At 37.5% G+C, this 22,306-nt stretch overlaps 1 long non-coding RNA gene and 1 other non-coding gene across 2 annotated transcripts; one reads left to right on the top strand and one right to left on the bottom strand.

Moving 5' to 3' along the window:
• The first annotated feature begins 1,331 nt into the window (after window positions 1–1,331).
• LOC112777967 (uncharacterized) lies at window positions 1,332–2,686 on the top strand. The gene is made up of 4 exons (XR_003190550.3): window positions 1,332–1,469; window positions 1,611–1,754; window positions 1,833–2,010; window positions 2,534–2,686. It is a non-coding gene; the product is annotated as an uncharacterized lncRNA (long non-coding RNA).
• Window positions 2,687–19,704: 17,018 nt separating this feature from the next.
• On the bottom strand, window positions 19,705–19,808 carry LOC112780360 (small nucleolar RNA R71). The gene has a single exon (XR_003191202.1). It is a non-coding gene; the product is annotated as a small nucleolar RNA R71 (small nucleolar RNA).
• Between the last annotated feature and the right edge of the window lie 2,498 nt (window positions 19,809–22,306).

Raw genomic sequence — 22,306 nt, 5'->3', positions numbered from 1 at the left:
GATTTACTTCCTGTTCGTACTCCCAACCCCGCTCTCTCTCCAACTTTCATTTCATTCTCATTTCAATTTCAATTTCAATTTCGATGTCTCTGCAGGCGTTTCATCAGTGCCGTTTTCGACGCCAAGGGTGCGGATGCAATTCTCTCCTTTGAAAAGTTCTGCTGCAATATCCCCAGACCTCTTCTTCAGGTTCCGGTTTCTATTTGGATTACTTTTCTCAATTCGATTTTGATCCATCTGCTAATTAATTGGGTTGATTAATACCAGATCATATATCTCGCCATAATCTGTTCAACATATTATTTCATTGTAAAATCTTGTTTAACAGATCATATATGATTAATGTGAATGAAGAACACTAGGTTGAGTTAAATTGAATTGAATCATGGATAAGACATAAGAGCATGTTAGCTGGTTTGGAATCACTTCCAGAAGCTTATCAGCAAAGAATAGTGTCCATGATGGAAGAAGTTAGCTGGTAAACATCATTGCTGGATTCTAAATAAATCAATATCTGTTATGTATCATGTTATTAAGATGTGGACACATGTATCTTATGTTAACATTTTAGTCAACGTGAATAACCTTATTATTATTATTATTATCAAATAGTAATGGTATATTAGTTTAGCTAAGTAATAAGTGAGTTTTTATTTTTAGTTATTTGATTACATGTTCTATCTTATAACCCCAAAATCATGTTCACCCCAATTAAATTGTACAAAGCTTGTTGCTGCGACACTGAATAAAAATATGCTATAAAAATTCAGCTAATGATAAATTCTGTCTTGTTAAATTATTTTAGATTTTGATTTTGATGCATTCACCTAATCATCCTTTAAGTCTTGTTTGTTTATACTGATGCTTCTTGAAGGGTTAATTCATCAATAAGAATGGCTTTGCATGGTTGCTATTGTCACCATATAAAGTTGACAAATCATAGAAGAACACCAAACTCCTTCAGCTTCTCATCCTCCATTTCGAATCCCAAGTTTCCAAAGAATAAAAGGGGACAGCGTGATTCATCAGAGAATGATGCATATCCCAGGTTCCTGGTTGTAATGCGTCAGACAGAATTGCCTGCATCAAATTCAAAGTATGGTACCAATGGAAAAGCTGTTAGAATGGTACCCTCAAGTGAGGTAGTGAAGAGAAGCACACTGTCAGATAATAAGGTGAAGACAGTGAATGGTGCAAAACAAAATGTTAATGGAGCAGCAACTATTGTAAAAAGAGATGTTAACCCACCCTTGACCAAGGCAGTGAAATCAAGAACCTCTGTAGAACTTCCACCGCTGGAGGAGCTCAAGGTTTTGCCCTCGGGTGAAGGCTTCAGTTGGGCTAATGAGAATTACAGTTCTTGGCAGAGATCTATTGATGTTTGGTCTTTTGTGCTTTCTTTGCGTATTCGGGTTCTATTGGACAATGCAAAATGGGCATATATTAGAGGCTTCACAGAAGATAAACAGGTTGGTTCTTACACTTCATTAATTAGTGCTGCTAGAAAACCAATTTTAACTTTCTTGCAGCACTCAGATTCAGACATAAGACTATTTTACTTGTGTTTGTTTTTTGCTGATTGGAATTTGTTTGGTTACATTTTTATTTAGAAAAGCAGAAGGCGGAAAACAGCGTCGTGGTTAAGGGAGCGTGTGTTGCAGCTTGGTCCAACTTTCATCAAGCTTGGGCAGTTATCATCAACAAGGTTAGATCTATTTCCACGTGAATTTGTGGATGAGCTAGCAAAGTTGCAGGTATAGATTCTTTGACATGAAATGGTAAGTGTTGATTCTTAGATCAATGTATTCTGAATATAAGATTGTTCTTGATAGGACAAGGTCCCTGCCTTCTCTCCAAAGAAAGCAAAAAGCTTCATTGAGAGTGAATTGGGAGCTTCCATTAGCTTACTGTTTAGGGAGTTCGAAGATCGGCCAATAGCCGCTGCTAGTCTTGGTCAGGTAGCATAAGATCAGCCTGCTGCTTACTTTCTCTGAGGATTGATATGATCCAGTAATGATCTTAATACTGTTTAGGTTCATCGTGCTATCCTGCATTTAATTTTATGTTCTTTGCTGATAAGCTTATCGAGCATGTTAGCTGGTTTGGAATCCTTTAAGCTATGTACCTACCTTATTTTAATTTAACTTTTTTACACAAGACAGCTATAAGAAATACTTGATTACAAGTAAAGCAAGTTGATTCCTTAGTGCCAAACAGAGTTGGAGTTTTGGTTCCAATTTTAGAGTTGTCTTTAGGGATTATTGAGTAACTTTTTAACTTTGAATTTGCTAGTATATTTCTTATAGGAAGGGCGTCTTTGGGAATTGGGAAGGGTATATTAAATTGTGACTAAAAGGAAACCTTTTTACTAGTATACTTTGTGGCAGGATTTATTGTAACTTTGAATCTCTCAATGATTTTTATTGTTGCTTTATGATGTGGAGGCTGCTGTGAGTTATGAGATTGGAGTCATTTTCAGGTTTGATTTGCATTATTTAATTTTCTATAGCGAATGTGATTTCTTTTCAAGTAGGTGCTTCTCTATGTGGATGAGAAGAAAATAGCAGCTTGGTATAAGAAGTGAGGACCTAGAAGATTCATTGGAGTTGTTGATAAAGGCTTGTAGCATGTCCCTTTCATTTCCAAGGCTTGTGATTCCAGCAGCAATCTATGGTATTTCGGTTCTATCCCATCAGTATTTTACCAATGATTTCTTTGATTTTCAGGTAAAATTTGAAATTTATGCTATAAAATATTTGAAGTGCACATTACTAGACAGAACACATTCTCATTTGCATTAATATATATCGTTCATTTCAACTTGTGCCGGTCATATTTGGGATGTTTGTGTACAAGGCTGCAGTTCTAGTTCAAGTTTATAGAGACAATGAAGACTTGCAATTAGTATTTTCAGAAAATGACTTAATTGAATGATATTTTATTTGAAGAGAAATGAAGAGAGCTACAACCAAAGCTATTCACTGCTTAAAGTCCTTCAAATTTTAATGGTTGAGGCCATTGTTGGCATAGTTAGAGTTGGTCAATTGGTTCTAATAATTACCAGAGGATGCAGCTTTGATATGTCCAGTTTTTATTTTAATTTGTTCATTCCAATTTAAGATTCCAATCATAGTTCTCTATTAATGAACTGAGTTTGATTGAGTTGCAAAAGTATTATATGTAATGTAATATGAATGCAGGCAATAATTAGGGGTGTGACATGGCTTCTACATTATTTTTGGAATGTACACAATTAGCATGTTTATTTGATTCTCGATTTGGTAGTGAATTTGTTTAAAGTTATTTATTATGATGATGAATTATTGATTTGCTGCAGATTGAGCATTAAGATCCAGTTGCATCTGATGCATTCCATGAATGGTAACCGCCAATGATTCAGATTGAGTCTCCATTTGGAACTGGGAACACCGCCAATGTTGATCTGCTCTCTGCTCGCCCAGTCTTCGTCACTACCTTTATAAGTAAGTGATATGCATTCAAAATACCTGAAAACTTTTAATGATGTTAAAGTTTAAGATTGATTTGAATATTGATCCATTTGCTTGATCTAAATATCTATTGACATGTTATAATCTTCTAGATGTTGTTCTTTGTTATTATTAACAAAGTCTCTGTTGCAATGGTGGATCATGTAAATTTGATTAAAGTGTTGTCAGAATTTTGTTGAAAATTGACAAAAAGAGGTAAGAATTAGGATGTTAGAATTGAGGTTGTGACTAATTGAATGATGATGATGCCGAAAATTCTGATTGTTAGAGTGCAGAATTCATGTGTAAATTCACTTTGCTTGTTTTGTTATTTTTGAAGTTGCAATTTGACTTTTCAACTGTAGTTGAATGAGTGATTTTCTTATAGTGAGAAGATTAATATGTTAATTATTTTTTTCTTGTTGCATTTTTTTCAAATGATAATCATTTTTTTATATAATTATGCAGGATAATTTTGGAGATGTGAATGAAGATTGAGATATTTATCATGATAGTTTATTGGCAAAGATAGAGTGTTCGAAATTGAAAGATGTATGGTTGATGATGATGTCTTTTATTAGAAGATACATTTATATGATATAATATTTTGGTCATTCCTAGTTTATTAGTAGTAAACTCTAAGTACATTATATGAGTATGCTTATTCTAGTTTGAGATATATGAATACTCATAATTATGATTATCCCAATATTTTTGGTTCATTATATAATTATATTTTGTTTCAGGATAATTTTTATTGTTTAAAAATTATTGTATGGTATTATTATATATGTATATTTTTATTTTATAATAATTAACTAATTTAATTAAAAATACAGGATTATATATAATTATATTCTCAAATATTATATTTTAGATAAAAACTATTAGAAATTTTTGTTTATATATATATATTTAAAAAAAAAAAGAGGAACAAAATGCTACACTTATATAGAGTAGTTATAGGTATACAAATAAAAAAAGAGGGACCTAAGGCTACACTTATAAAAAGTAGTCATGGTATACAATGTGGCTACACTTTACAGGTGATGCAGTAGTGTTGAAAAGCGTAGCCTATTCTGGCAAAAATGGAAGCTGAAAAGCGTAGCCTTTGGTCCTGGATAGCATCACTTGAAAAGCGTACCCTATTCTCAAATGCCAAAAGCGTAGCCTTTGGTGCAGAAAAGTGTAGCCTTTGAGAATAGGCAACGGCCGAATAGGAATCACCCCAAAAAGCGTAGCCGTAGTCCAAAAAGCGTAGCCGTAGCCTAAGGCATCATTTTTTTTCACTTTTGGCTACACTTTTCAAATGTACTTGAATGGGTGTTTTTCTTGTAGTGAATATTGGAGGTAGAGGGTTGGTTCATGCGGGATATAAGATTTTGGAGTATAGAGGTGAGACCAATGATGTTAGAGATGAGTGTATTGTTATCCAATGGAGGTTGGGGTGGATCTATGTATGGCTCATTCGGTTCATAGGGTGGTTGGTATGGTGGATGTGGGTTAGGGTCATATGGAGGTAAATGGTGGAAAGGGGCTTGTGAGTTTGGTGGTTCAAAGGTATGTTGTGGAGGTGGTTCATAAGCACAGGGTGGGGCTTGTTGGTAATTACAAGGGGGTCCACCATATCTATCACCATATCCATCTTTGATTGCTTAGACCTTGATGCATATTCCTGTTATAGCTTCCACTCTTTTCAACAGATTTAGAACCAAACTCAAAGCGAGAGGGGTGAGAATTCATGGTAGCTAATAAAAATTAAAAACGAAAATAAAAATAAATTTAAATTAAAAGGTTATTGAAACTAAAATTTTTGAATTTGAAAATTAAATTTTGAAATTTGAATTTTAAATTTTGAATTTTGAAATTTTGAAATTTGAAATTTTGAGTTTTAAATTTTGAATTTTTGAATTTAATGAGGAAAGAGAAAAACAATAAAATGAAACCAAACTTAAAATTTTTAGATCAAAACGAAGAAAACAACTAAGAACAACTTGAAGGTCAAGATGAACACGAAGAACAACTTGAAGATCAAGATGAACACCAAGAAATTTTAGAAAAAAAATTTTTAATAACTAAATAAAAACCAATAACCTCTTAATTTATGAAAAAGCAAAAATAAAAAAACAAAAATAAAAACAAATAAACAAGCAAAAAGTAAATATTTAAAATAACCAATAATAAGGCACACGTTTGCAATTCCCCGGCAACGGCGCCATTTTGAAGAACTGAGGATTGATGGTTTAGAAGTTATAGTAAACTCTAGTTGCAAGTATAGTTACTAAACCAAGCAATCAACCTTTCTTACAAACGTTTTGGTTGTCACAAGTAACAAACCCCTTTAAAATTGATAACCGAGTATTTAAACCTCGGGTCGTCTTCTCAAGGAATCACAGGGAGGTGTTCTTATTATTGGTTAAGAGTTGTAAATTGGGGGTTTTGGAGTTTGGGCAATGGGCACAGGTATATTTATAAATTAAAGCAATAAAAATAAATAAGAAAATTTATGTAATTAAATTAAAAACCTTGACCCGGAGAAGATTAATTGGAAGTTCTATCCTTGTTGGATTTCTCAAGATCAACTGATAATTGAAGGTTGTTTCTACCTAGTTATCCTGTACTGAGTAAAGGAAAGTCAAGTAAGTTGGAAGTCTACTGATATGCACAAGTTCCAATCCTCACCCTTGTGTTTGGATTAGCGTTAGTGTTTAGAGAGCCAGCCAACAATAAACCCAATTACAATTTAACTCTTGAGTAATTCAACTCAAGGGTCTCCAAATATCAATCAACTCCAAAATCAAGTTAGGATCCAACTTAGAACATCAAACAATAGAAGAAGTGATAAATCTGAAATACCTCAATTATATTAAATAAAATATTCAAATCTTAACATGGGAATTCATAAATTAAATTAGAAAAATAAATAAAAGAAATATTGAACCTGTGATTCCAGAAGATGAAATCCTAATCCTAATCTTAATCCTAAGAGAGAGGAGAGAACTTCTCTCTCTAAAACTACATGTAATCCTAAAATTGTGTATATGAAAGCATGATTATGAATGGATGTATTCTCCCACTTTATAGCCTCTAATCTGTGTGTTCTGGGCTGAAAACTGGGTAAAAAACAGCCTAGAAATGGCTCCCAGCAATCTCTGTTACGTTCAGGTCGCGAGAAGGTGACGTGGAGGCGTCGTCCACGCGGTGGCGTGGATTGAAGTTCGCAGATGCGACGTGGGCGCGACATTCACGCGTTCGCGTCGCCTAACGTCAGAGCAGCTATGACAAATTATATATCAAATCGAAGCCCCGGACGTTAGCTTTCCAAGGCAACTAGAACCACATCATTTGGAAATCTGTAGCTAAAGTTATAGCCGTTTGAGTGCGAAGAGGTCAGGCTGGACAGCTTAGCAATTTCTCCAACTTCTTGTATTCCTTCCACTTTTGCATGTTTCCTTTCCATCCTCTGAGCCATTCCTGCCTTGTAATCTCTGAAATTACTTAACACAGATATCAAGGCATCTAATGGTAATAAAAGAGGATTAAACATAGGGAACTTAAGGCCAAAGAAGCATGTTTTCAATCAAAGCACATAATTAGGAAGGCAAATATAAAACCATGCAAATAGTATGAATAAGTGGGTAAAGAGTTGATAAAATCCACTCAATTGAGCACAAGATAAACCATAAAATAGTGGTTTATCACTACACCTTCACCCTCACGAAGGAGACCAAGAAGCAAGTGTTCAGATCTAATATATTTGTGACCTGCAAGTTAGTCAATGTTAATCAGGGTAATTCATCCAATCCTCTGCTCCTTTACTTTGTTCATCCAATTCAAAAATCAAAACTCATCAAACCTTAACTGACTCTTCAAATGAAAAATAAATAACAATTACAAAAATTTGGGGAAAATAATATGATATTGACCCAATTTAACCAAATTATTCCTACCACATTTCAGGCTACATTAAGTCAATAACAACAATAACAAAAAAACTAATGATTTTTTTGAAGCTGAAAACAACAAAAATATCATATCCTTCAGCATTGGCTATCCCATCAGTGCACAACTTCTTATTGAGAAATGAAGTTGGTATTTGACCAGAGAAGCCATTGTGACTTACATTAAGATTCTGAATGGTGCTGGAAAGTGTAAGTGAAGGAGTGATGCTACCATTGAAATTGTTATGAGAAAGAGACAATACCATTAGGAATTCAATCAATTCATGGCCAACAAATCTTAAACATAGCCCTTGCATGCTGCAAGTTACTCCCTCATGGCTTGAACATAAGCCCTCCTACTTTCAAAAACACCATATATTAATTAAGTTAATTAACTCTCAATTTAAACCCAACATATATATTACTCGGTTTATTAATTAATTTGATTACTCGGAGAGTATGAAATTGATCGAGAAGGTGATTCAGGTAGCATAGAACAGATAAACTTGTCTGCAATAGAGATGATGAACGGCTTATTATTCCAAGAGTTACTACTATTACTAACCATAACTTGTTGTTAAACAAAAACATATTAATTAATATTCAGAATAATTAGAGGAAGATTACGACTTAGTTAATTATTATATATTGTACCTTCTTGAATTTCCAGTACACTAATATAACAATTTGATTGATATCTTCACTAAAGGTGATAGTGAAAAATTTACATAAACTCACATACTAAAACTGTTCATACTTTGTCAAAAGAGATTATTGCATTAGACTTTTGGTGACTTCAAGAAAATTTTTATTTTGTATATTCTCAAATCATACTCTCTTAAATTATACTATGTCCAAATTTCTCTAAGATATAAGATATATAGTAACATAAAATTTTGTCAGGCATTTCTTCGAACACCTTAAATGCACTTCCAAATTTCTCTAAGATATAAGATATATAGTAATAATCAGGTAAGAGAACTAGCATGAAAGACTTGTGAACCTATCAAATCAACCTTTTCATTTCCAAAATTATTGAAATGAGTAGTGAAGCATGAGATTAACAAAAGGCACAATTTTCAGAAGACATGGATTCAATTCAACGAGATTAACTTTAGACACAAGAACACAAGCATAAAACAATAGATTATATGCTACATACCTTAAGAGTTTCCAATTCAGATCCTAGAGTAGAGAACTCACATTGACGGTGACTATACCGTGACGAAGGCTTTGATGATAGTGGCTGAAGAGAGATCGAAGAGTCAGAGCAAGAGATTGAAGAGGATTAAAAGTTGGATTCAAAACTTCAGAGCAGAACACGCGATTGTGGTTTCCATCTTGAGGAGAGATCGAAGAGGCAGAGGAAGAAATTGAGGAGGATGGAGACGAGATTTCACATTTCAAAGCACTGAGAGCGAGAGTGAGATGTGGTTTCATTTTGAAAATTAACTAAGAATAGAATAGGTAACACTTTTTGTAACTTAAAAAAAATAAATATATTTGCTAACATATGAGTATAAATGTTACTTAGAATTTAATTTTATGATAATTACTAACATTTTAATAAATGTTAACATATAAATGTTACTAAAAGTCTAAAATGTAGCAGTGTCTATAAGTTGTTGAAAGTAGCGCCTAGAATCATTTTCTTGATAGGAAATAGTTTGGCCAACGGTTAACACTACTTACCTCTGAGTCTCTTGTATTCTAATCAAAGAAAAGTTTCTTCTTCAGTTTCTTGGTCACCCTCTGAGACTCAAACTTCACCTTTCTTGACATACCCTTTGATGGATATTTTTGGAAAACAAATTCCAAACACAAAAATCTAACCGGCAAGTGCACCGGATCGCATCAAGTAATAATAACTCACGGGAGTGAGGTCAATCCCACAGGGATTGAAGGATTGAGCAATTTTAGTTTAGTGGTTGATTTAGTCAAGCGAATCAAGATTTGGTTGAGAGATTTGTGATTTGCAGAATTTAAATTGCATAGAAAGTAAAGGGAATGGGTAATTGGCATGAAATTAAAGAGAACTGAAATTTAAAGTGCTGAATCTTAAAGAACAAGAAATTAAATGGCAGAAACTTAGAACGCAAGAAATGTAAATTGCAGAATCTTAAAGTGCAAGAAATGTAAATGGCTTGAATTGTAAAGGGAATTGGGAATTGGATTTGCAGAAATTAAACAAGGAAAAGTAAAATTGCAACAAGCAGAGAAGTAAAGGATGACTTGAATTGAACCGGATCTTAAAACAGAAATGTAAATGAGCTTGAAAGCAGTAAACAGAGAATTGAAAATGGGAAATCCGGATCTCAGGACCCAAGAGACTAGATAACCAAGTCTAGATCTCAATGCCTTCCTAGATCCAACAAGAACAATTGCAAAGGAATTGTAAATTTCAGAGAAAGTAGATGAAGAAGCAATTAACAGAAATTTAAATTCAATTGTGCAGTAAAGAAACAAAGAGGTCTCGGGATGAGATTGAAACAGAATTCCTTCAATTCTCCAACCCAAGATCCAAGACAATTGTAATTGAAATTGAAAGCAAGAAAACTAAGAGGAAGGGAATTCAATTCTCCTTCCCCGATACTTAGAAATTAAAATTCACTCAACACCAAAAGCTCTCCGAAAACTCTCTATGAAAACTAAAAGGAAAGCTCCCTGAAAAACTTAAATCCTATGCTATTTATACACTTTCTTCAAATGGTCTTCAAGCCTTCAATTGGGCATTTGCTCTTGATGGAATTGGGTTGATAGAGGCCTTGGTTGATTGCTCTTGGAGTTTGGAGAAGAACCGAATTGAACCGGGTTTGGAATCATGAAAGCTTGAGTAAAAGTTTGAGTAAAAGTTTGAGGCAAACTTTTACTCAAACTTTTCACATCAGCCACCCTATTTTGCTGATACCAACGTTTGGGCAAAAGTTTGGGGTCAAACTTTTGCTCAAACGTTGGCCTCCCCTTGCACACTCATGGCGCCAACATTTGCCAAAAAGTTAGAGGCAAACGTTGGTGCAAACTTTTGCTCTCCAGGGTGTGTTGTTCATGCGCCAACGTTTGCCAAAAAGTTTGAGGCAAACGTTGGCGCAAACTTTTGCTCTCCAGGGTGTTGATTTGTGATGCCAAAAGTTTGCCAAAAAGTTTGAGGCAAACTTTTGCTCAAGCTTTTTGCCCAAAAGTTTGCACAAAAGTTTGAGACAAACTTTTGCTCCAGCTTTTTGCCCAAAAGTTTGCCCAAAAGTTTGAGGCAAACTTTTGGTCAAGCTTTTTGCTCCCTGGTTCGTTTTCAATTAATCCAAAAGTTTGAGCTAAAGTTTGAGGCAAACTTTTGCTCAAACTTTTTGTCCTCTCTTCCTCCTAGCCATTCCTTCTTGCTTCAACCTTTCTCCAAGCTTTCTTCACCTATCATCAATCAACCAAACACATCAAAGCTATGCTCAAAATCATGAGATATTCATTCTCTCATAATATGTGACAATTATAGCATAAAACCTCATGAAATTGCATTAATTCATCTATGGTTGATTAAATCAAAGGAAGCATGAAAATCTACCCAATTAGCTTGCTTATGGCTCAAGAAAGTGCATAAATCAATTGAAAATAAAAGAAAAAGGCTAGTGAAACTAGGCTAAGATGACTTGTCATCACAACACCAAACTTAAAGCTTGCTTGTCCCCAAGCAAGAAATGATTTATTGAGAAGAAAGAATGAAATGGAAGAGGATGTTCATGCTAGTAGAGTGTTATTGGTAGTTCATGGGGTTTTATGTGGATATGTAAACACTCACCTCTTATTGACTCTTAAGCCTAGAAAGTCTCCTTCAAGCTTCAAGTAACATACTGCTATGACCTCTCATTATTTCTTTATCCTTGGCTATTATTTTGTTCATAAGCTTTATTTGAGTGTCATGTGTAGCAAGTTCATTTCCTTTTCTTTATACTTGACACATTATTCACTATAGACACTTGGCTCACATTCCTTCTTAGAACATTGATGCCCAGCACCTCTTTGGGCTACTAAATGCCTTGTAGTTAGGTTGCTCTTGATAGTGGACTTTCAGCTGATGATCCCGGGTTAGTTAACCCAAGTCATCAAGTGTTGATGCACTCCAAAGAGCTTAATAATCCAAGCAGATCCTAATACAAAGACACCACAGGCATATATTCTAAGGTTCAAGCTATTGGTGTCCAGCTTTGTTTCTTTTTGTTTTTCTTTTGTTCTGCCACTCTTTGGCTATTTCTTTTTCTCCCCTTTTTTTTTTCTTTCTTTTTGTTTTTCTTTCTAACCAAGGATTTTTATTTGATTGAGATTCATAGACAGTAGGCCACTTTATACTTAGAAGGAGACATCCTAGTTCTTTTATTCACTAAAGTGAGCTATTATACAATCACACACACACACCACCACTTACTTTTATTGTACTCCTATCTAACAGAGAACTATCTCACTTCACATTCAAACATTTCTTTTATTGAATTGAAAATGCAGGGGACAAAGCATGCTTTTTGTTCAGTGAAAGTAAACACACAAGCACACACATAGACTAGCTTACTTATTCTAAGAGTGATTCTACTTGTATTAGATGAACACTTTAACAAAACACAAGTCAAAACATTTTTCAACAGTAAGAGTTAAGTGTAAATACAACCTATTGGTTTGCAGTTCCTTTGTCCTTCCTTCTGTTGTGCCCTTTTGAGTTATGATGCATAATGTCTTCAAATGGTGGTGAATTCCCTGCATAATTCTCAAAAGTTGCTTGCTTCTCAAGCCCTTAGATGACCAGTTAGTATGCATGAATTGATTGTGGCTTGTGGATTCAATTTGGTGTGGGAACACCAAACTTAATTTCTTGCCACTTTTCTGGATACAGCAGGTTAACTCTAGGCAAAATTTTGTGTCCTTGCAATACATATTAATTATTCAACATTTTTATTGAAAAAAGCTATGAAAAGAAAACTACCTCAGGTTGGGTTGCCTCCCAACAAGTGCTCTTTTATTGTCACTAGCTTGACATCTTTCAATTCCTTTCAAGAAGGCAGTAGGTTCTGGACTTCTTTTTCCTTATCCCATTGTCCTCCCAAATACAGCTTTGCTCTGTGACCATTTGCTGTGAATTGGTTCTTTGTTGCTTCATCTAGCAGTTCAATACTCCCATAAGGAAAAACCTTTGTTACCAAGTATGGACCAGTCCACTTTGACTTCAGTTTGCCAGGGAAAATCTTAAGCCTTGAATTATACAGGAGCACTTGCTGTCCTGGCTTGAATTCCTTCTTTGTGATCTTCTTGTCATGCCACCTCTTAGCTCTTTCCTTGTATATCTTAGCACTCTCATAAGCTTCTATCCTGAATTCATCTAACTCATTTAGTTGCAACAACCTTTTTTCTCCTACAGCTTGGGAATCAAGGTTGAGGAGTTTAGTGGCCCAAAAAGCTCTGTGTTCAAGCTCTACAGGGAGGTGGCAGGATTTGCCATACAATAGCTGAAAGGGTGACTTGCCAATAGGAGTTTTGAAAGCTGTCCTATATGCCCATAATGCATCTTCTAGCTTCCTAGCCCAATCTTTTCTTGTGCTTCCCACTGTTTTCTCTAGGCTCTTCTTTAATTCCCTATTTGCTAGTTCAGCCTGGCCATTAGTCTGAGGGTGGTAAGGTGTGGCCACTTTATGGATTACTCTATATTTGTGGAGGAGCTTCTCCATCTGTTTGTTGCAAAAGTGACTACCACCATCACTGACAAGACCCTTGGGCACTCCATATCTTGTGAAAATGTGCTTTTTAAGGAATTGGAGGACAATCTGTGCATCACAGGTGGTCGTGGCTATGGCTTCCACCCACTTTGAGACATACTCCACTGCGACTAAGATATATCTGAAAGAATAAGAAGGGGGAAAGGGCCCCATGAAATCAATTCCCCATAGATCAAATAATTCCAGTTCCAAGATGAAGTTTTGAGGCATCTCATTCCTTCTTGTTAATCCTCCTGCTTTCTGGCATTCATTACATTGCTGAACATATTCTCTGGCATCCTTGAAGTTAGTTGGCCAATAGAAGCCGCTCTGCAATATCTTTGCAGCTGTTTTCTCTGGGCCAAAGTGTCCACCATAAGCTGAACCATGGCAGTGCCACAGGATATCCCTCATTTCACTCTCAGGGACACACCTTCTAATTACTCCATCAGAACATCTCTTGAACAGGAAGGGTTCATCCCATAAGAATTTCTTTCCCTCATGGATTAACTTCTTCACTTGTTGCTTAGAGAACTCTTGAGGTATCTTCCTTCCCACTTTGTAGTTTGCTATGTCAGCAAACCAAGGTGCTTGCTGGATCTGCAACAGGTGCTCATCTGGGAAGCTTTCATTCATGGGTTGAGAGGTTTTTTTGAATTGCTTCATGTGGTAGTCTCGACAAATGATCAGCAACCCGGTTTTCAGTGCCCTTCCTATCTCTTACCTCAATGTCAAACTCTTGTAGGAGCAATATCCACCTGATAAGTCTAGGTTTAGCATCCTGTTTTGACATCAAATACTTAAGTGCAGCATGGTCAGTATAAACCACAACTTTGGATCCTATCAAGTATGATCTAAACTTATCAAATGCATAAACTACAGCTAGCAACTCCTTCTCTGTTGTGGTGTAATTTTTTTGGGCCTCATTCAACACTTTACTTGCATAGTATATGACATGATGTAAGTTTCCCTTCTTTTGCCCAAGTACAGCACCAATTGCAAGGTCACTTGCATCACACATGAGTTCAAAAGGTAACTCCCAATCTGGAGGTGTGATGATTGGTGCTGTTGTAAGTCTGTTTTTCAAAGTTTTAAAGGCATGCTGGCAGTTTTCATCAAAGACAAAAGGGTTATCAAGCACTAACAGATTACTCAAAGGTTTGGCTATTTTTGAAAAATCCTTGATAAACCTTCTGTAGAATCCAGCATGCCCCAAGAAACTTCTAACAGATTTCACATTAATTGGTGGAGGGAGTTTTTCTATGATTTCAACCTTTGCCTTATCAACCTCTATCCCTTTTCTTGAAACTTTATGGCCAAGAACAATCCCTTCGGGTACCATGAAATGGCATTTCTCCCAGTTCAACACTAAATTAGTTTCTTGGCACCGTTTCAAAACAAGGGTTAAATGGTTTAGGCAAGCATTGAAATTATCACCAAAAACAGAGAAGTCATCCATGAAGACTTCTAAAAACTTTTCGACCATATCAGAGAAAATGGAGAGCATACACCTTTGAAATGTGGCAGGGGCGTTGCAAAGCCCAAAGGGCATCCTCCGGTATGCAAAGACTCCAAATGGACATGTAAAAGCAGTCTTCTCTTGGTCCTTGGGGTCCACCACGATTTGATTATACCCAGAATATCCGTCCAAAAAGCAATAATAGGCATGGCCGGCCAACCTTTCCAGCATCTGATGATCAATGAATGGGAGAGGGAAATGGTCCTTCCTGGTGGCATCATTCAATCTTCTATAGTCTATGCACATCCTCCACCCAGTCACTGTTTTAGTAGGGATCAACTCATTCTTCTCATTAGTGATGACCGTCATTCCTCCTTTCTTTGGTACAACTTGAACCGGGCTTACCCATGGGCTATCAGATATTGGGAAGATTATCCCTGCATTCCACAACTTCATTACTTCCTTCTGGACAACTTCCTTCATTGTGGGATTTAGCCTTCTTTGTGGTTGAACCACTGGTTTGGGATTATCTTCCAAGAGGATCTTATGCATACACACTACAGGGCTGATTCCCTTCAGGTCATCAATGGTCCATCCTAAAGCATCTTTGTGAGCTTTGAGTACATCAAGAAGTTCTCCTTCTTCCTTCTTTGTCAGGGATGAATTAATGATTACTGGGAAGCTCTCCGATGTGCCAAGGAATGCATATTTGGGATGGGTGGGTAATGGTTTCAGTTCTTGTTTTCGTACTTCTTCCTTCTTGTCTTGTTTTTCATCTTGCTCAATAGAAGTCTCAGCTACTTGTTCCACTGTTTCCCCTTGATTTCCTTCTTGCTCTTGGGGACTTTCTTCCAGCATTTCTTCCACCAAACTCTCTATCATGTCCACTCTCACATAATCCTCTTGCTTGGGAATGTGTTGCATTGACTTGAAGACGTTTATGACCATTTGTTCATTGTGGACCCTGAAGATCATTTCTCCTTTTTCTATATCAATAGTGGCTCTTACTGTGGCTAGAAATGGCCTTCCCAAAATGATTGAATTGTTTCCTTCCTCTTCAGTATCCAAAATCACAAAATCTGCTGGGAAAATAAACTCCCCAACCTTCACCAACAAATTCTCCACAATTCCAGTGGGTGTTTTGATTGATCTGTCAGCCATGACCAATGACATCCTGGTGGGTTTAAGCTCTTCTATATCAAGTTTTCTCATCATTGAGAGAGGCATTAAGTTGATGCTAGCACCAAGGTCACAGAGAGCTTTGTTGAGAATTATTCTGCCAATGGTGCATGAGACTACAAAGCTTCTTGGATCCTTAAGTTTTGGTGGAATGCCCCTTTGAATCAAAGCACTGCATTCCTCGGTGAGTAACACGGTTTCCTTCTCAAGCCAACTTCTTTTCTTGTTGATAAGCTCCTTCAAAAACTTGGCATACAGAGGCATTTGCTCAAGTGCTTCAGCCAAGGGAATATTGATTTCCAGCTTTTTGAAAGTCTCAAGGAACTTATGAAAATGTTGGTCCTTAGTTTCTTTGTTGAACCTCTGGGGATATGGCAGTGGAGGTGTGATGCTCTTTCCTATTTGCTGCTGTCCCTGAGTTACTTCTTTTGAACCGTGTGGTTGGTTGTCCTTCTCTTTGAGTTTCTCAATGCTCTTGTTTGGCATCACAACTTGATCCTTGGTTTCATCTGCCTTTGTTTGCTCCTCATCTTCTATTGGCCTTTTGCTGCTCTCTGCTTGCTTCTTTGTAATGTCATTATTGCTCATCAATGTTCTCCCACTCCTTAATTGTATTGCCTTGCATTCTTCCTTAGGATTTGGAATTGTGTCACTCGGCAGAGAGCTTGAAGGTCTCTCAATAGAGATCTGCTTAGAGATTTGCCCCATCTGCCTGATGCCAAGGCATCTTAGGCTAGTTTCACTAGCATTTTTCTGTTAGTTTTAGTTGTTTTATGCATTTTCTTGAGCTTAAAGTAACCAAAAATGGTTAAATGAAGAACAAAGCAATGAACCATCCAAACAATATGAATTTGATGCAATTTCCATGAGTTTTAGTTATATTACTTGAATGCTATGAATGGAAGATTTCTCATGAAATGTTGCAAGACTTTGATGCATTTGTTTGGATGATTTCAGGGAAGAAGAGGCTAAGCAAGGAAGCAACAAAATCAATAAAGGAAGCTTGAATATCACATGTGGAGTTTAAGTTCCAGTTTAAGCCTAAACTGGAGCTTAAACGCCAGAATCATGAAGGCTAAGGAATGCTGGAATGGAAGTTTAACCTCCAGTTTAACCTTAAACTGGAGGTTAAACGCCAGAATGAAAAGTCTCACCAAAGAAGCATTCCACGTTTAACCTCCAGTTTGACCTCAAACTGGAGGTTAAACGCCAGAATGACAATGCCACTCAGGAAGGAGTCCACGTTTAACCTCCAGTTTGACCTCAAACTGGAGGTTAAACGCCAGAAGTGGGAATAGCACCAGGGAGCCATTTCCACGTTTAAGCTCCAGTTTGACCTCAAACTGGAGCTTAAACGTGTTCGACAGCCTTTCTCCTCCAGGGTTGCTCTCTCCATTTCCACGTTTAACCTCCAGTTTGACCTCAAACTGGAGGTTAAACGTGTTCGACACCTCCAGGGCTACCATTCTAAGCTTCCACGTTTAACCTCCAGTTTGACCTCAAACTGGAGGTTAAACGTGTTCGACCTCCAGGGCTGCCCTTCCTTTATCCACGTTTAAGCTTCAGTTTAACCTTAAACTGAAGCTTAAACGTGTTCGACTACATTACTCTCCAGGGCTACCTTCTTCTATTTCCACGTTTAAGCTTCAGTTTAACCTTAAACTGAAGCTTAAACGTGCTTCTACAAAAGGCCTCACTGGAAGTATCTGGCGTTTAAGCTGCAGTTTAAGCTTAAACTGCAACTTAAACGCCACTCTTGGAAAAGGTTTCTGGGCCAATAATCTTGCGGTTTAAGTTACTCTTTGAGCACAAACAATAACTTAAACTTACTCTGGTATGAAACCCAATTGAATATCATGGTTTATGGGATTGGGCCTGAAGGATTGATGAGTTTGAAATCTCAATTTATTGAGTCATGTGTCATTATTTGATTATCACTAAGTTGGCTCAATGAATGTTACAGAATTTGGATCAACAGCCTCATCAAGATTATGGATCATAAACCCAAGGCAAAAGGAAAGCAAGGAGAGGCCTCAAAGCCCAAGAAGCACAACTGAAGCTCAATATAGAAAGTGTATAAATAGGATAGAATTTAAGTTAGGAAGGACCCTTTACTTTTACTTCACTTTTAGCTAGTTTTCATTTTCTTTGTAATTGAATTCAGAGCTATGACTCACTAAACCCCCTTTCATTGGGTTAGGGAGCTCTATTGTAATTCAATGAATCAATAATAGTTTATCTTCTTCTTCAATCTTTTCTCTTGAATTTTGTTAGAAAGCTTCTCGATCTAATTCCATTGGGTAGTTGTCTTGGGAAAGAAACTACCCATAATTGGAATCCTTCGGAACCTTGGGAAAGGAATGGAGGATTCATGCTAGAGAAGCTTTCTCACAGTGAATTGGATTGGGGTTTGGATGGATATTGTGACATGTAATCCTACCAAATTGTGGTTCATGAAACTGTGTGGTATAATCAGTGATCGAGCATCATCTCTTCTTATGAACATTTAAACCAAGGGATTGGGAATTTGTTCATGTTTAGAGAGAATTGGTGAGCCAAGGGATTGGGATCCAATCATATAAGATTGCCAAGCAAAATTCAATGAACGCATTGCTTGAGGAAGAGATAAACATGTTTTGATTCGGAGATCTCAATATCTCCTATAACCCAATGAATCCCCCAATTCTGATTTCCATCTTCTCTTTACATTCTGCTACTCAATTCATGCAATCACCCCCATTCCCTTTTAATTTCAGCAATTTAGTTTCTGCTCTTTAATTCATGCAATTTAAGATTCCGCCATTTCAATTTCTTGTCATTTACTTTTCCCGCCAATTTTACATTCCGCAATACTCATCTCAATCTTGATTCCGCTCAACTAGAACACGCTTCTAATCCGAATTGCTCACTCAACCAATCCTTGTGGGATTCGACCTCACTCTATTGTGAGTTTTTACTTGACGATAACCGGTGCACTTGCCGGAAGGAATTTTGCCGATCGTGCAATTTCCTAAATCGTAGCATAACTAGTTTATGTGCATCAAGTTTATGGCGCCGTTGCCGGGGATTGGTTTTCGATTGGCAATTCTCCAATTGGAAGCTAACTAGATTGAGCAATTTTCTCTTGCTTTGTTAATTCTGTTCAAGTTACTTGTTGAATTTTAATTTCTGCACTCGGTTACATGCTTTCTTTCTTTATGCCTTTAAATTCAAGCAACTGACTCACTGAATCACTAACTGTTTGAATTAATTCCTCAATTGCTCTAACCATACTCTTCCATTAACCAAGAGTATTTCACTTGTTTGTGCCTGTGCTGTGTTCTTGTATGACAGGTAGGAGAGGAGAGACATCAACTCCTCCATATACCGAACCAGAGAGGACCCTTCATAGACTGAGAAGGGAAGCAAGAGGGAAGAGAGTAGTGGGAGAAGAGGAATCTGAAGGAGAATCTGAGGACAATTTTGAGGAAGCTTTAGATCTCAATATGGATAGAGAAGTTCACAACCATGAGAGAGCTGATGGAAACAATGCCATTCCTGAGAGGAGGGTTCTTAGTTCATACATAAACCCAACCTCTGGAAATTGTGGTAGTAGCATCCAGAAACCACCCATTCAGGCCAACAATTTTGAGCTCAAGCCACAGCTAATATCACTTGTGGAGAATCATTGTTCATTTGGTGGGAGTGCTAATGAAGATCCCAACCAACATCTCACAAAATTCCTGAGAATTTGTGACACTGTGAAGTCCAATGGAGTCCAGGAAGATGCCTATAAACTGCTTTTGTTCCCATTTTCACTTAGGGACAAAGCAGCTAAGTGGCTGGAATCATTCCCAAGGGGGAGTCTAACAACATGGGATGAGGTGGAAAGTAAGTTTCTGGCACGTTTCTACCCCCCACAAAAGGTCAATAGGCTTCGATCTGAGGTTCAAACTTTTAGACAACAAGATGGTGAAACTCTCTACGAGGCATGGGAGAGATTCAAGGATTTGACAAGGAAATGCCCACCAGACATGTTCCATGATTGGGTGCAATTGCATATCTTCTATGATGGACTCTCTTATGAATCAAGGAAGGCTGTAGACCATTCATCAGGAGGTTCATTGAACAGGAAAAAGACTGTGGAAGAGGCCATTGAAGTGATTGAGACAGTGGCTGAGAATGAGTACTACTATGCATCAGAAAGGCACAACACTAAGGGAGTCATGGAGCTGAACCATGTTGATACAATTCTAGCCCAAAACAAGGTGTTTGCCAAGCAACTAGCAGAGCTTACCAGGCAATTAGAAACAAAGCAAGTGGCTGCAATACACACACAAGATCAAGAGGAAGTAAGCATTGAAGGAGGTGATTGGGATGAGGCCAACTATGTGGGAAACCAACAAAGGCAATCATATGATCCACATTCCAACACTTACAACCCAGGCTGGAGAAACCACCCAAACTTTGGGTGGGGAAACCAACAAACCCAACCACAAAACCACAAACCTTACAACCACAACCAACACAACAATTCCACATACCAAAACTCCAACCAAAGATCATACCAAGCCACACAAAACACTTACTCCCAACCATCATATCATGGCCAAAATAATCAACCTACCCAACCTAATCCGAACCAACAATTTCAAGATCAATTAAACCGGATAGAAGGAATGCTTGCAACCATGAGTCAAGACATAACCGAATTGAAAGCTTTTAAGGAAGAAGTAAATTCTAACTTGCAAAACCAAGGAGCTGCCATCCAGAAGCTAGAAAATCAAATTTTGTATTTGACTAAGCAAGCCCCTGGGACAAGCGGTTCTCATGCTGCCAAGGCTATTGCAAGGGAAGAATGTAAGGCCATAACCCTCAGAAGTGGAAAGAATCTAAAGGAGATCTCAAAGGAAACCACAGAGGATGAAGCAAAGGAAAATGTGAAAGACAAAGAACAAGGACAATCTTTTACACCGTCTGCAACAAAAGAAAAAGAAAAAGAGGTCCTGAAGCCTTACACACCTAAAGCACCTTATCCTCAACGTTTGATGAAAAGTGAAAAGGATGGCCAATTCTCCAGGTTCTTGGAGATTTTCAAGAAGCTTCAAATCAACATTCCCTTTGCTGAGGCAATAGAGCAAATGCCACTCTATGCAAAATTCTTAAAAGAATTAATGACCAAGAAGAGAAGCTGGAGAAATGAGGAAACTGTGTTGTTAACTGAAGAATGCAGTGCCATCATTCAGCACAAATTGCCTCAGAAATTGAAGGACCCAGGCAGTTTCCAAATCCCCTGCATCATAGGAGAAGTCATGGTGGAGAAGGCCTTGTGTGACTTAGGGGCCAGCATCAATTTGATGTCGCTAACAATGATGAGAAGAATGAAGATTGAGGAAGCCAAACCAACAAGAATGGCCCTCCAATTGGCAGATCGAACTTTTAAATTCCCTCATGGGATAGTTGAGGATTTGTTGGTGAAAGTGGGAGAATTTATATTTCCTGCTGATTTTGTGGTGTTAGATATGGAGGAAGAAGCCAAAGCTTCAATAATTCTGGGAAGACCCTTCCTAGCTACTACTGGAGCCATCATAGATGTACAAAAGGGTGAACTCACTCTTAGACTACATGATGAGAAATTGGTGTTTAATGTATTCAAGGCAATGAGTTATCCATCAGAATCACTAAGGGAATGCATGAGGGTTGATGTAGTGGACATTGCAGTACAAGAAACTTTTGAGGAAACAATAAAGGAAGTGGCAGAGGAGGAGTTCACCAAGGATATTGAAGTTAGTGATATCAAGGGCGCTGACACAACCATGCTAAGCATGCCAGAGAGAGTGAAAGAAGAAAAGGAAGCACCAAAACCTGAGCTCAAAGCATTGCCCCCTAATCTCAAGTATGCATACTTGGGTAGTGATGAGAGTCACCCTGTTATCATTAGCTCTGCCCTTAGCCAAGAACAGGAAGAAGAATTGATCAAGGTGCTGCAAACTCATCAAGATGCCATTGGATGGACCCTAGCTGATTTGAAGGGGATAAGTTCATCCATATGCATGCATAAAATCTTGTTAGAAGAGGATGCTAGACCCTCCATTCAAGCTCAGAGAAGATTGAATCCCGTCATGAAAGAAGTGGTACAAAAGGAAGTCAGGAAGTTATGGCAGGCAGGGGTAATCTACCCCATTTCTGATAGCCCATGGGTTAGTCCCATCCATGTAGTTCCCAAGAAAGGTGGCATAACTGTGGTGCCAAATGAGAAGAACGAACTCATACCCACAAGAACCGTCACTGGGTGGAGGATGTGCATAGACTACAGGAAGCTCAATGAAGCCACCAGAAAGGATCATTTCCCACTCCCATTCATGGATCAGATGCTTGAAAGGCTTGCCGGACATGCTTACTATTGCTTCTTGGATGGATATTCAGGCTACAACCAAATAGAATTTGACATTGAAATCAAAGACAAGAAGGGTGTAGAGAACAAGGTGGCAGACCATTTATCAAGGATACCATGTGAAGAAGGAAGCACACAAA

The sequence above is a fragment of the Arachis hypogaea genome, chromosome 19, assembly GCF_003086295.3.
Source record: "Arachis hypogaea cultivar Tifrunner chromosome 19, arahy.Tifrunner.gnm2.J5K5, whole genome shotgun sequence".
NCBI classification, from domain to species: Eukaryota; Viridiplantae; Streptophyta; class Magnoliopsida; order Fabales; family Fabaceae; genus Arachis; species Arachis hypogaea.
This window is presented reverse-complemented; position numbering and strand designations above follow the sequence as displayed.